This window comes from Tupaia chinensis, unplaced genomic scaffold (genome assembly GCF_000334495.1).
Source record: "Tupaia chinensis unplaced genomic scaffold, TupChi_1.0 Scaffold000024_1, whole genome shotgun sequence".
Lineage (NCBI taxonomy): Eukaryota > Metazoa > Chordata > Mammalia > Scandentia > Tupaiidae > Tupaia > Tupaia belangeri.
In genome coordinates, this window is record NW_006159454.1 from 264,682 (window position 1) to 277,954 (window position 13,273).

Genomic DNA, 13,273 nt, shown 5'->3' on the forward strand with positions numbered 1-13,273 from the left:
GGCTGCGACTGCGACCCGGGCGCGAGAGGCCCAGTGGGGTGAGCTGAGAACGGGGATTTCAAAATCTAGGGCTCTGGTCCCGATTTCCTCTGTTATCTATCCTGTGACCTTGGGGAGATGCCTTTCTCGTAAAGTGGGGGTGCTTTTACCTGCTAGACTCGCTTCACCGGGTTGTAGAGGAGCACAGATGAACCGCGGTCTGGAATTGTTTTCTGAGCTGCAAGCCGATTGCGCATTGTTATTCTAGGAGGCTGGGGGCGTTAGACCGGGTAGAAGATTGTGTGTTTGGAGAAGGGACAGCGGGCAGAGACCCGCCTGTCAGTGGGCAGGGAAGGAGCTCGGGATTGCTTCAGAAGGGAAAAGGGAATTGGCGCTAGAGGCGTCCTTACCTTGGGAGAAGGTGAAAGGCAACTCCAAGCTGTCCCTAGGATTTTAGACCTAGACCTTAATTTGGTCCTTGCATTGTCACCGCGTGTCATCTTGGGCAGGTTGGGGGGGATCTTTAAAAAGTTCTCCGATGGACCAGCAGTTGGTGTAATAGCTATGTCGCTGGACTCCCAATGTAGTCGACCATGGTTCAAGTCCCGGACCCAGTGTCTTAAACTCACGCTGTGCGTGTGTGCCCAAGATTCAGAGAAAATGGAAAAGGGATTGCGGTGTGGCCATCCCCGCTGGGGGGTGAATTTTGGCTTTCTCTCTATCTGTCTCTGTCTTTCTGGGGAGCACACGTGCCCTATAGCAATAACCTCTCCCCCCCAAAAAAAAGTTCATGGGAAATGTGTGTTATGGAAAAATTATGCATAGATTTCAAAATTGTTTTGCACCCAAATTAATTTGTACAAATTCATGACCTGCCTGCACTCCCTGGAGAGAGACAGAGGGAGAAAGAAAGTGAGAAAGGATTCCCCAGTGTGGATGGCCACGTGCAGTCTTTTTTCTATTTTCCTCTTGGGATCTTGGACATGCGTGCACACACACTCGGTGTGTTTCTCAAGCCTCCAGGTCCTGGACTTAAACTGTACAGTCAATCATGTGGATCCAGCTGCTTTAACCACTATGCCACTGGGTGGCCCAGTGAACTTGTACTTCATTTATTAGGATTATTTTTTTGCTGTGGAGATTTTTGCATTAGGGCACGTATACTTGCTTGAGAGAGAAAGACAGAGACATAGAGAAGGAAAGTGAGAAATCACACACCCCTCCAGGATGGGGGATGGCCACATCATAATCTCTTCTCTTCTCTTCTCCTCCTGGGGTCTTGGGCACGCACACAAACACATCCAGCATGATTTTTCAAGCCTCCAGGTCCGGGACTCGAACCACAGTTGGTCTTGTGAGAGTCCAGCGATATAATTGCTATGCCATCTGCTGATCCCTCAACTTGTCCTTTGATCTCATGCCTCCCCACCAGAATTTTGAAGTCATCTCATATTTTAATTCACAAAGCCTTTCTTTCTTTTTTTTTTTTGTTTGGAGAGGTTTTTGCTATAGGTCGCGTGTGCTCGCCAGACAGAGACAGACATAGAGACAGAAAGCGAGAAATCACCCCCCGGGGGGGGGATGGCCATGCTGCAATCCCTTCTTCTCCATTCTCCTCTCGGGATCTTGGGCATGCACGCACATGCGCCCGGTGTGAGTTTTCGGCCACCAGGTCCAGGACGCGAACCGCGGTCGACTACGTGGGAGTCCAGTGACATAGCCATTACGCTAACTGCTGGTCCCTCAAAGCCTTTATTTCTTTATCTGTACAATTGAGACGGGTTCTTGAGGACGGGATGAGTTGGCATCATGTGCCTCAGACGGGGCTAGCGCAGTAACTGTCGGCTTCCTTGCCCACTGGTGCGTGCTCAAACTCACCACCATGCGTTCGCACCGAAGGGCTGGATTATTTATCCACACAACTTTCTGGCAGGTGGCAAGAGGACATGTCCGACAGAGTACGAGGAACAGCAGTGACCCGAGACCGGCCTGCTGCAGTTGAGGGTGGTTTTGCGGCCTGTGATGGGTGAAGCTGAAAGGCTACTTAGGCACTTTGGCACAATGATCAAGTCCTTGGCCAGGGTGAGCAGGCCTTGGGAGACTGACGCCAACCTGACTTGTGGTTAAAGAGTGTGCAATAAATAGAACGGAGAAAGCATGAGTTTGGGAGATAGGACCATCTGCATTTCTTCTTTTTTTTTTAAGTTTGCTATAGGGTGCGTGTGCTTGCCAGAGACCGAGAGAGATGAGGCGGGTGAGGGGAGAAGGAGAAAGTGAGAAATCACTCCCCACAGGGGATTGCTGCATCACAATCCCTCCTCCTCCATTCTCCTCTCGGGATTTTTGGAATGCACACACATGTACCCAGCATGCTTTTCAAGCTGCTGGGTCTGGGCCTTGTATTCAAGCAGTCCAGCTGCGTTAACCTCCATGCCACCTGCCGGTCCAGGACCATCTGAATTTAAGTCCCATTTCAAGGGCTAGATGGTGGCATGGGGTAAAATATGCCATTCAGTGAGGCTGACCCCCATGGGCAGGTTCTGAGTTTGTGTCTGGAGACTTTTTTGAGTACACCAGGCATGTGTGTGCCCATGATCCGGACTAGCTGAAGCTGGTAGTAGATTGTGGTGTTAAGACCCTGTGGGGATGCAGTCTCTCCTCTCTCTTATGAAAGAACTAGGTCAACTTTCAGAAGAGTTCTGTATCACTCGCTTACACTGGTGTGACGCCTCACAGTTCAATTCTCTGTTCTGATCTACCGCATTCTCCTATAAAAGTCAGGGACAGGGACCAGCAGTTAACATAATGGCTATGTTGCTGGACTCCCACATAGTTGACCGCAGTTCGAGTCCCAGACCCTGTGGCTTAAACTCATGCCGGGCGCGTGTGCATGCATGCCCAAGATCCTGAGAGGAGAATGGAGGAGAAGGAATTGCGGTGTGACCATTCCCCCTGGGGGGTGATTTCTTGCTTTCTGTCTCTCTGTCTCTCTCTGTTTGTCTGGCAAGCACACACGTCCTATAGCAAAAACCTTTTCAAAGAAAAAAAATTCAGGGATGGGCCAGCAGGTGGTATAGTGGTTAAGGCTCCGGACTTCCATGTGGCTGTTTGTGGTTCGAGTCCTGGCCCTGGCAACTTGAAACACACCAACCATCTGTGCATGCATGCCCAAAATCCTGAGAAGAGAATAGAGGAGAAGGGCTTGAGACATGGCCATCCCCCTTGGAGGGTGATTTCTCACTTTCTCTCTGGCTAGCGCACACACCCTATAGCAAAAAATCTCTCTTAAAAAAAAAAAAGAATGAAAAATGAGGGCCAGTCTTCCAAAGGAATATTGTGAAAATAAACCCAGTGGCATGAATGAAGGAGGCCCGTGGTACCTAATGAATGGTCGCTATTATTGTTAGATGAGCCTGGCTATTGGACCATAGCGCCAGTTTATTAAATGCAGCTCATGCCAGCAAGTCAGCACACTCTCTCAGTAGGAGGACCAGCAAGCATATCAGAAGTTTGATTGTTGGATTCACAAAGATAATAATGTGCAGGGAATCGGATGACCTCTTTTTTTTTTTTTTTGTGGTGGGAATCGGATGACCTCTTTTTTTTTTTTTTTTTAAGTTTCTTTCTTTCATGAGAGAGAGAAGCATCTTCAACAGAGTCTCACATTGTGAGACTCCCTACTCCACCCCCTAGCCTTCCCAGCCCACACTGTGGCATATAGGATGAATGAAGAACTGAACCTCCAATCTTTTATGTAGATCCAACATTGCTTGTGAAAAATGCTGAGCCGGGACCCCGCTGGCTTTAAGAATGATTTTTTATTCAACTATTTATTTATTTATTTATTTTTAATTTGCCCAGAGAAGGACAGAGTGAGAGAGAGAGAGAGCAAGCCTCCAGGTCTGGGGCTCGAACCGTGGTTGGCCATGTAGGAGTCCAGCGCCCTTAACCACCATGCCACCTGCTGGTCCCACCCTGGATGATGTTTTAGAAGCCAGCCCTACATCTTGAGTTCAGCTTGCCTTTTTCAGCTCTGTTCAGGCCTTAAGAGTTCACTTTGTAATCGCAACAGTTGTTCATTTCCTATTTCACTTTGTAATTGCAACATTGTTCATTCTCTATCTTGTCATAACTGCTTCAGTTGTCAAGATTATGGTCGGGACCAGCAGTTGGTGTAATAGCTATGTCGCCGGATTCCCATGTTGTTGACCGCGGTTCGAGTCCTGGACCTGGTTCATGCCGGGCGCGTGTATGTGCATGCCCAAGATCCTGAAAGGAGAATGGAGGAGAAGGGATTGTGGTGTGGCCATCCTCCCTGAGGGGTGATTCTGTCTGTCACTCTGTCTCTTTCTGGCAAGCACATGCGCCCTATAGCAAAAACCTCTCCAAAGGAAAAAAAAAAAAGATTATGGTGTACTTTACAGTTAATTAACACAATTCAGGTTGACAGCTTCCTGGTACTACTTACCTTTAGAAGGTACCCTCACTTGTCACTTCCGTGCAGAAGAGTTGAGAGCAGATCTGAGGCTGCTGGCAGTACAAGGGCCCACTTAGAAGGTTGACCCTGGACTATGGTAATATCAGGCAACCTGGCACTTGAACTGTTCCTTGGTTCCCTGACTGATAGAGGCGGCTGGTTCGCTGTGCTAGACTCTGTACAAACGGTACGGTTTATATTAAATACCTGCTTTCCTTCTGGAAATGTAGTTGTTAGACTGACAGTGCCTATACCACTAGCCCCAAACTAGAAACCTGGGATGCTCAGGGTCGCTGATGCGCTCCCCCGGGTGCAGATATTGTTTAGATATTATTGCACTTTGTTTGTTTGGTTTTTTTTTCCTGCTGTAGGAGGGAGCTAGGTTGGTGTATCCTCTCACAGGAGACTATAAGGAAGCCCTAGCATGGATTTCTCCAGTTTCCACCTGTATCTTATTCCCTGACTGCTCTCCTCTTACTGTAATACAATTCGGCCATGAGCACAACTATATATTGGGGGCGGGGTGCTGTTCGTGGAAAATGTGTATTGTGAAAAAAGTACACATGACTTGAAAAAGTTTTCGCACCAAAATAAACTAACTTTTTAGTCCTCTTGTACATGTGGATAGTCTTTGTAGAACCCGAAACTGTTTTACAGAGGAGGCTTCTGTAGGTGACTGATCCCGTCAAGTCTGCGTGAATTCCTTTTATTCTCATCTAGGATGTTGAGACTTGACTATGGGAGTCAAGTGGTCATACTCACTACTTAGTCCTGTAATTGTGCCTGAGCACTGCAGTCTCCTTTAAAACAACGACAAGGAACTCTTAACATTCCAGAGGCGAAGATTCTTGTGGTTCTTAAGAGTGAAGGAATTTCTGAGTCTGGGATAATAATGTTGGAAAGTTAAAGGAGGAGATGAGTAAGTATTGAAAAGCTCTCCCCTCGGGCCAGCAGGTGGCCTGGTGGTCAAGGTGCTGGATTTTAACATGACTGACTGCAGTTCGAGTCCCATACCCAAGGGCTTGAAAATCACACCGGGGGGCTAGCGAGTAGTGTGGTGGTTAAGGGTGCTGGACTCCTACATGGCCGACCGTGGTTCAAGTCCCGGACCAGATGGCTTGCTCTCTCTCTCTCTGTTCCTCTCTGGTCAAATGGAAATGAATGAATAAGTAAATAAAAAGTTAAAAAAAAAAATCACACCAGGAGTGTGTATGTGGGTGTCCAGAATCCCAAGAGGAAAATAGAAGATGGGATCGCAGGGGGGATTTTTCACTTTCTTACTCCCTTTCTGTCTCTCTCTGGCAAGTGCACTCACCCTAGGGCAAAACCCTAAAAATAAATAAATAAATAAAAGACAAACTCTCCCCCTCTTCATTTCTTTTTTTTCTTTTTTCTCCTTTCTTCCAGAGATAGGTCAGAAGATTGAGTGGGTCTTGGTCCGAATAGGGTTGACCTGGGGAAGACTAAGTTTGCTGAACCAGATCTGACTTCCCCCTTTTTTTATTTTTTAAGAATTATTTTATTTAGCTAGCCAGCTAGCTTGCTTGCTTGCTTCCTTCCTTCCTTTCTTTCTTTCTTTTTCTTTCTTTCTTAAATTTGACCAGAGGACAGAGTGGGGGAGAGGGGAGTGAGAGAGCAAGCCACCAGGTCTGGGACTTGAACCGTAGTCAGCCCCGTGGGAGTCTAGCACCTTAACCACCTCGCCACCTGCTGGCCCCCAGGTCTGACTGCTCAGCTGAGACATTGGTAACTCAGGCAGTCCTGTTCCACTTGCCGTGGTACTTAAGCATGGCAGTGACGTAACCTTCTCCCTCTGTCTCTCCGCATGCCGCAGTTGTGTTTACTCCTTACAGTCACCCAGTCTAACCTCAGGCCACAAAACCAAATTTATCACTACTCAGTGGGCTTTACTTTCATTTAAAAATTTTTCAAAGCTTTGCCAGAGAGTGGGGCTGGCAAGTGGCATGGTGGTTAAAGGCGCTGGACTCCCACATGGCTGACCACGGTTCAAGTCTCGGACCTGGTGACTTGCTTTCTCACTTCCTCTCTCTCTCTCTGTCTCTCTCTCTGATCAAACTGGAAAATAATAATGGTAATAATAATAAATAAAGTTAAATAAAAATAATTCTTTAAAAAAAAAAAAACTTTGCCAGAGAGTGTGTATGCTCACAGGGAAGTGGGGGGGGGGAGCGTAAGAGAGAGACTCTCACCGCCACCACCACCACTACCACCACGGAGAATGGTCCTGAAGAGTCCCCTTCCCTCCTTTCTCCCTGCTTTCAGGATTGGAGCATGCACCCAGTGTGCTTCTCAGACTGCTAGGTCCGGGATAGTCGGCCACATGGGGTCCAGCCCCCTGAGCCTCCATGCCATTAGAGTCTGTTTATTTCCTCGGAGAGAGATTGCATCTCCAACAGAGCTTCGGTACCTCGGTCCACCCCCGGCCTTCAGCCAGCCCTGGGTATTTGGCAAGTGCGCGGTGTTCTCAGGGAGGTCTCTGGACATGAACTGAGAGCTTTCCCATGTTGAATCTCCTCTCAGAGTTTTTCATGTTGCTCTGCATCACAGCCTGGCCTCTCAGGTGGTTGTTTGTTTGTTTTGTTTTGTTTTGTTTTTGCAATAGGGTGCTTGTGCTTGCTAGAGAGAGACAGAGAAGAAAAGTGAGAAATCGCCCCCAGGGGGGTGGCCACAGCGCATTCTCTTCTCTATTCTCCTCCTGGGACTTTGGGCATGCGCTGCACCCAGCGTGGTTTTTTTTTTTTTTCCTTTAGAGAGATTTTTGCTATAGGGTGTGCACGCTTGCCAGCGAGACAGAGAGACAGAAAGTGAGAAATCCCTCAGGGAGGGTGGCCATGCCACAATCCCTTCTCCTCCATTCTCCTGGGATCTTGGGCATGCACACATGTGCATGGTGTGTTTTAAGCCACCTGGTCTGGGACTTAAACTATGGTTAGTTGTGTGGGAGCCCTGAGCCTTGCCATGCCATGTGCTGACCCCAATTTTACTTTTTCTTTAATTACTTAATTCGCTCTTATTCAGAAAACGTTGACCGAGCGCCCGCTCTTTATTGGCGCGTGGCAGACCAGGTACATAAGCAGCAGTGCTCATTTGGTTGCAAAAAGTCAGCCCTGGTGCAAGTCACCCACCTACTCTTACACTAGGCCTGGTGACCAGATTCCCGCCCAGGTCACATAGTCGCCCCCGAGGTCCTCTCACGTCTGTCCTCTGAACCGAGTCTGAGCTTTGACGTTTTTCTGCTTGACTGTCCACAAGACTGAGATCCCACCCCTGGGTCTCAACCCCAGGATTGGAGCCTACCACAGAAGGCACCTTCTGTGAAGCCCTTTAGACCACATCCTCCTCAGTCCTCAGCCCTCTACCTGTGGGAGGAAGATGAGAGGAGAAAAATAGATGAGAAGAAAAGAGAGTTTTTTGTTTATTTATTTATTTTATAGGGTACGTGGGCTCGCTGGAGAGGCAGAAAGCGAGAAATCACCCCCCCCCCAGGGGGATGGCCACGCTGCAGTCCCTCCTCCTTCATTCTCCTCTTGGGATTTTGGCCATGTCTGTATACGCACCTGGTGTGAGTTCCAAGCTGCCGGATCCAGGACTCGAACCATGGTTGACTATGTGGGAACCCAGCAATGTAAGCATTACGCCTCATTTTTTTGGTCCTCAAAAAAGAGCTTTTTCAGGACCAGCAGATGGTGTAATGGCTACATCACTGGACTCCCACGTAGTGGACCACAGTTCAAGTCCTAGACCCAGCAGCTTAAAACTCTTGGCAGGCGAGACCAGCAGTTGATGTAATGGCTATGTCGCTGGACTCCCACCTAGTCGACCGCCGTTTGAGTCCTGGACCTGGTGGTTTAAACTTATGCCAGGCACATGTGCATGCGTGCCCAAGATCCCGAGAGGAGAATGGAGGAGATGGGATTGTGGTGTGGCCATCCCCGGCAGGGTGGTGGGGGGGGCGATTTCTCATTTTCTGTCTCCCTCTCCCTCTCTCTCTCTCTTTCTCTGTCTCTGGTGAGCACACACACCCTATAGCAAACACTTCTCCAAAATAAAAAAAGTTTTTTCAACAGTAGGATCTCCATATCTGGATCCTCACATCCCTTCTTTCTTATTTCTCTCTGCCTGCTAGTCAGATTTTTAAAGTATCTTACGTATTTCTGGAGAGGGAGAGAGAGAGCGCGCGAGCGAGCGAGCAGGAGGAGGAAGAGAGAATTAGGTACCCTTGACAGGGTCTTGTCACACTAATCCTCCCCCGGCCTCCAAGTCAGACAGGACCATGGGGTGTGGGTGTATCCGGCACATCCAGGTCGATGCAGACCTGAACCTGGGCCTCCCGTGTGGCTCCAGCATCACGCAGTGGTGTCCGCTACCTGCACTGCTGCGCCCGGGCCTGCCCGCCAGTCTCGCCGTACATCCCTGGTTCTCGCCTGTCTTCAGAATGTGGCTGGGCCGTCCCTGCCAAGCCTCCGTCCGGCTCTGTGCAGATATGCCTCCTCTCTCTCCCAGAAATCTGGCGACCCATTCCTGCCCCCCGGGGCCTGTGTGGTACTGAGGGACCCCAGTCCTGGGACATCGGGCGTCTGGGGCAGGGCTGCCAAGCAGGCACCATTTCCTGCCCTTCCACTCTTCTCTCCGCTCTCACAGGCTTTGATTGGTCCTCTCTCCACGTCTTAAAATGTCCTCGTTCTTTCCCTCAGTGCCAGAATTCCGTGGCACTTCGCTGTTGTCTGATGTTTAAATGGTGTGACAACATTGGCGACAGGCTGACCCTCCTTGGTGGACATGCGTGCTCCGGAAGACGAGCCTGCAAACGCTCTTCTATAATTGGAGGAGCCCGAGGCCAGCTGTGTAGGGAGGTTGCTTTTCTGGAGTTTATGGTTATATCTGGTCTGTCTTTTAGAGTGGCTTGTCACGGAGTGAGAAATCGTGGTGTTGGCATTTCGTCCTCATCATAAAGCTGAATATATCCCTTTCTCTCCCCCTGTCCTTTGGAAGACCATGTTGGAAAGAAACGCCTATGGGGCCAGCAGGTGGTGTGGTGGTTGGGGCTTTGGACTCCCACATGGCTGATTTTAGTTTGAGTCCCAGACCTGGCGGCTTTCTTTCTTTATTTCCCTCTCGCTCTCTAGTGAGCACAGGTGCTGTATAGCAAATTAAAAATAAATAATAATAATTAATAAAATTAAATAACTCTTTTTTTGGGCGGGAGAGGTTTTTGCTGTAGGGCACATGCCCTCACCAGAAAGACAGAGAGACACAGAAAGACAGAGAGACAAGAGATAAGAAATCACTCCCCAGGGGGGATGGCCATGCCGCAACCGCTTCTCCTCCATTCTCCTCTCGGGATCTTGGGCACACACGTGCCCGGCATGTTTCTCAAGCCACCAGGGCAGGGATTTGAATCATGTGATCTGCTGTGTGGGATCCAGCCTTCTTAACCACTAGAATAGGGCTGGCCCAAGAAAGAAAAATCTTTTTTTTAAAAAATTATTTAATTTTATTTATTCATTCATTTATTTTTTAATTTGACCAGAGAGAGACATAGAGAAACAGTGAGAAAGCAAGCCACCAGGTCCGGAACTCGAACCTTGGTCGGCCATGTGAGAGTGTCCAGCACTTTAACCACCATGCCACCTGCTGGTCCCAGAAGGAAAAATCTTTACCTGCCGTCATGCCACATTAATTTTATTGGTTTGCTAGGACTGCCACACACACAGGTTCATTTTCACAATGCTGGAGGCTGGAACGCAGCATCAAGGTGCCAGCTCTGTTCCTTTCTTCTGAGGTCTCTCTCCTCGGCTTGCAGAAGGCCCCCTTCTCCCACATCTTCACACAGTCTTTCCTCTGTGTCTGCCTGTCTGTCTGCTTCCCCAGAGGCAGAAATCTTCTGTTCTGACTCCTTACTGCATAGTCTCTTTTCTGCTGCCTGTTTAGTTTGTACTCGGTGAAAGTGATCATCTTTAATCTTTTCCACTAGCAGCTATTCCCATCAGATTTTTTTTTTAATCAAAGTTTATTTTTTTAATTTATTTTTTTTGAGAAGTTTTTTGCTATAGGGTGTGTGCACTCACCAGAAAGACAGAGAGAGAGAGAGAGACAGAAAGTGAGAAATCACCCCATAGTGGGGATGGCCACGCCGCAATCCCTTCTCTTCCATTCTCCTCTCAGGTTCTTAGGCACACATGCACACACGCCTGGTGTGAGTTTTAAGCCACCGGGTCCGGGACTCGAACCGCAGTCGATTACATGGGAGTCCAGCGACATAGCCATTATGCTAACCGCTGGTCCCAAAGTTTATTTTTATTCACAATAGAGTACATGCATGTGTATGCAGGAGAGAGAGAGAAAAAGAGGCAGCCTTGACAGGATCACATCACCACAGCCCCCTCCCCACTTCCCTTAACCCTCCAGCATGGCAGGGTCTTGGGTACCCGTGCCCACCTGGTGTGTCTCAGACCTGGCTGTGGATCTGAACCTGTGGCTAGCACTGCAGTTCCATGTGCTACTGACTCACTGCTGGGCCTGGGCCCCGTCATTGACTTTTTTTTTCTTTCTTAGAGAAATTTTTGCTATAGGGTGGGCGTGCTCACTGGAGAGACAGAAAGTAAGACATCACCCCCTGGGGAAATAGCCATGCTGCAATCCCTTCTCCTCCATTCTCTAGCGATATTGGGCACACACACACACACACACACACACACACACACGCGCCCCATGTCCAGGTCCAAGACTCGAACTCCAGCCGACTACATGGGAGTCCGGCGACGTGCCATTACACCATCTGCTCTTCCCCTCTTCTCCGTCATTGACTTTCATTGCTGGAATTTATCTATATATTTCATTTTCCTTGGTACTTATTTATTTTTTCACTTGCTTCTTGCATGTGTCTTGGCATGGTGAAGGAAGCCTGGCCTTCCATGAGCACTGCCAAGCCAGCCAGAGTACTGTTTTCATTTGTGTGGTGAACTGTCAGTTTCCCACGCGAGGCGGAGGTCAGCGCCCTCAGGTCTCCCGTGAAGTTACTTGTGTTCTCAGCAGCTCTGTCTCTGCTGCAGAAGCCATTCTCTCGTCCTGAACGTTTCCGTGCTTAGGGCTAATCGGGGAGCCTGGGTTCAGGATAGCCAGGGTTACTGACTGAAGCAAATGATGGCGACTTTCATTCATAAAATCTTTGAGTGCATCCTGTGTGATAGGGAGCTAAGCCCTGGCATTAGAGGGATGAATTAACAGACACGTTCCTTTCAAAGAAATTTTTTTTAGAGAAAGATTTTTGCTATAGGGCGTGTGCACTTTGCCAGACAGACAGAGACAGAGGGACAGAGAATGAAGTCTTCCCCCAGGGAGGATGGCCATGCCGTAATCCCTTCTCCTCCATTCTCCTCTCGGAATCTTAGGCATGCACGCACACGTGCCTGGAGTGAGTTTCAAGCCACCGGGTCCAGGACTCAAACTGTGGTCGGCCACGTGGGAGTCCAGGGACATAACCATTACATCGTCTGCTAGTCCCCCCCCCCAAATTTCTAATGAGTATTTATAGTTCTAAGAACACAGGGGACTTTATTGTGTCTTAAAAGTCTGATTAGTGGGGCTGGCAGCTGGCATGGTGGTTAAAAGCAGTGGATTCCCACGTGGCCGATCGTGGTTCGACTTCTGGATCTGACGGCTGGCTTTCTCACTTTTCTCTCTCTCACTCTGTCCCTCTCTGGTCAAATTGAAATAAACAAATGAATAAATAAATAAAGTTAAATAAAATAATTCTTTAAAAAATCCGATTGGGAACCAGCAGTTAACGTAATGGCTATGTCGCTGGACTCTCACGTAGTCAACCGCGGTTTGCGTTCTGGACCTGGTGGCTTAAACTCACGCCGGGCGCATGTGCGTGCATGCCCAAGATCCCGAGAGGAGAATGGAGGAGAAGGGATTGCAGCATGGCCATCTCCCCTGGGGGGTGATTTCTCGCTTTCTGTCTCTCTGTCTCTCTCTGTCTGGCGAGCGCATGCGCCCTGTAGTGAAAAAACCTCTCCAAAAAAAAAAAAATCCGATTAAGGAGGATAGACTTTCTTTGTTTCCCACTAAAGGGCATGTATACTCACTGAGAGAGGCAGAGTGAGAGGGAAAGTGAGAAATCTCCCCTTGTGGGGAGTATAGCTACGCCACAGTCCCTTTTCCTCTATTCTCCTCTTAGAATTTTGGGCATGCACGCGCATGTTCCTAGCATGTTTTTCAAGTCGCCAGGTCTGGGACTTGAGCCACACTGTTGGCTGTGTGGGATCCAGTGCCTTAACCACCATGCTACCTGCTGGTCTGAGAAAAACAGACTTTCTAAAATGTTGCCTTTTTTATTTGAGAGATGTTTGCTTTAGGGTGCATACACTCCCTGGAGAGAGACAGTGAGAGGGAAAGTGAAAAACCACCCCCAGGGGGATGGCCACGCTGCAATCCCTTTTTCTCCAGTCTCATCCTGGGATCTTGGGCACACACACACACGCCCGGCATGAGTTTCAGGTCCAGGACTTGAATCTCCATTGGTCATGTGGGAGTCCAGTGATGTAACCACTGTGCATCTGCTGGTCCCTCTAAAATGTTTTGTTTTTTTTTTTTTTTGAGAGATTTTTGCTGTAGGGCGCGTGCGCTCGCCAGATAGACAGAGAGAGACATTAGAGACAGAAAGCGAGAAATCACCCCAAGGGGGGATGGTCACGCCGCAATCCCTTCTCCTCCATTCTCCTCTCGGGATCTTGGGCACGCACGCACATGCGCCCGGCGTGAGTTTGAAGCCACCGGGTACGGGACGAGAAC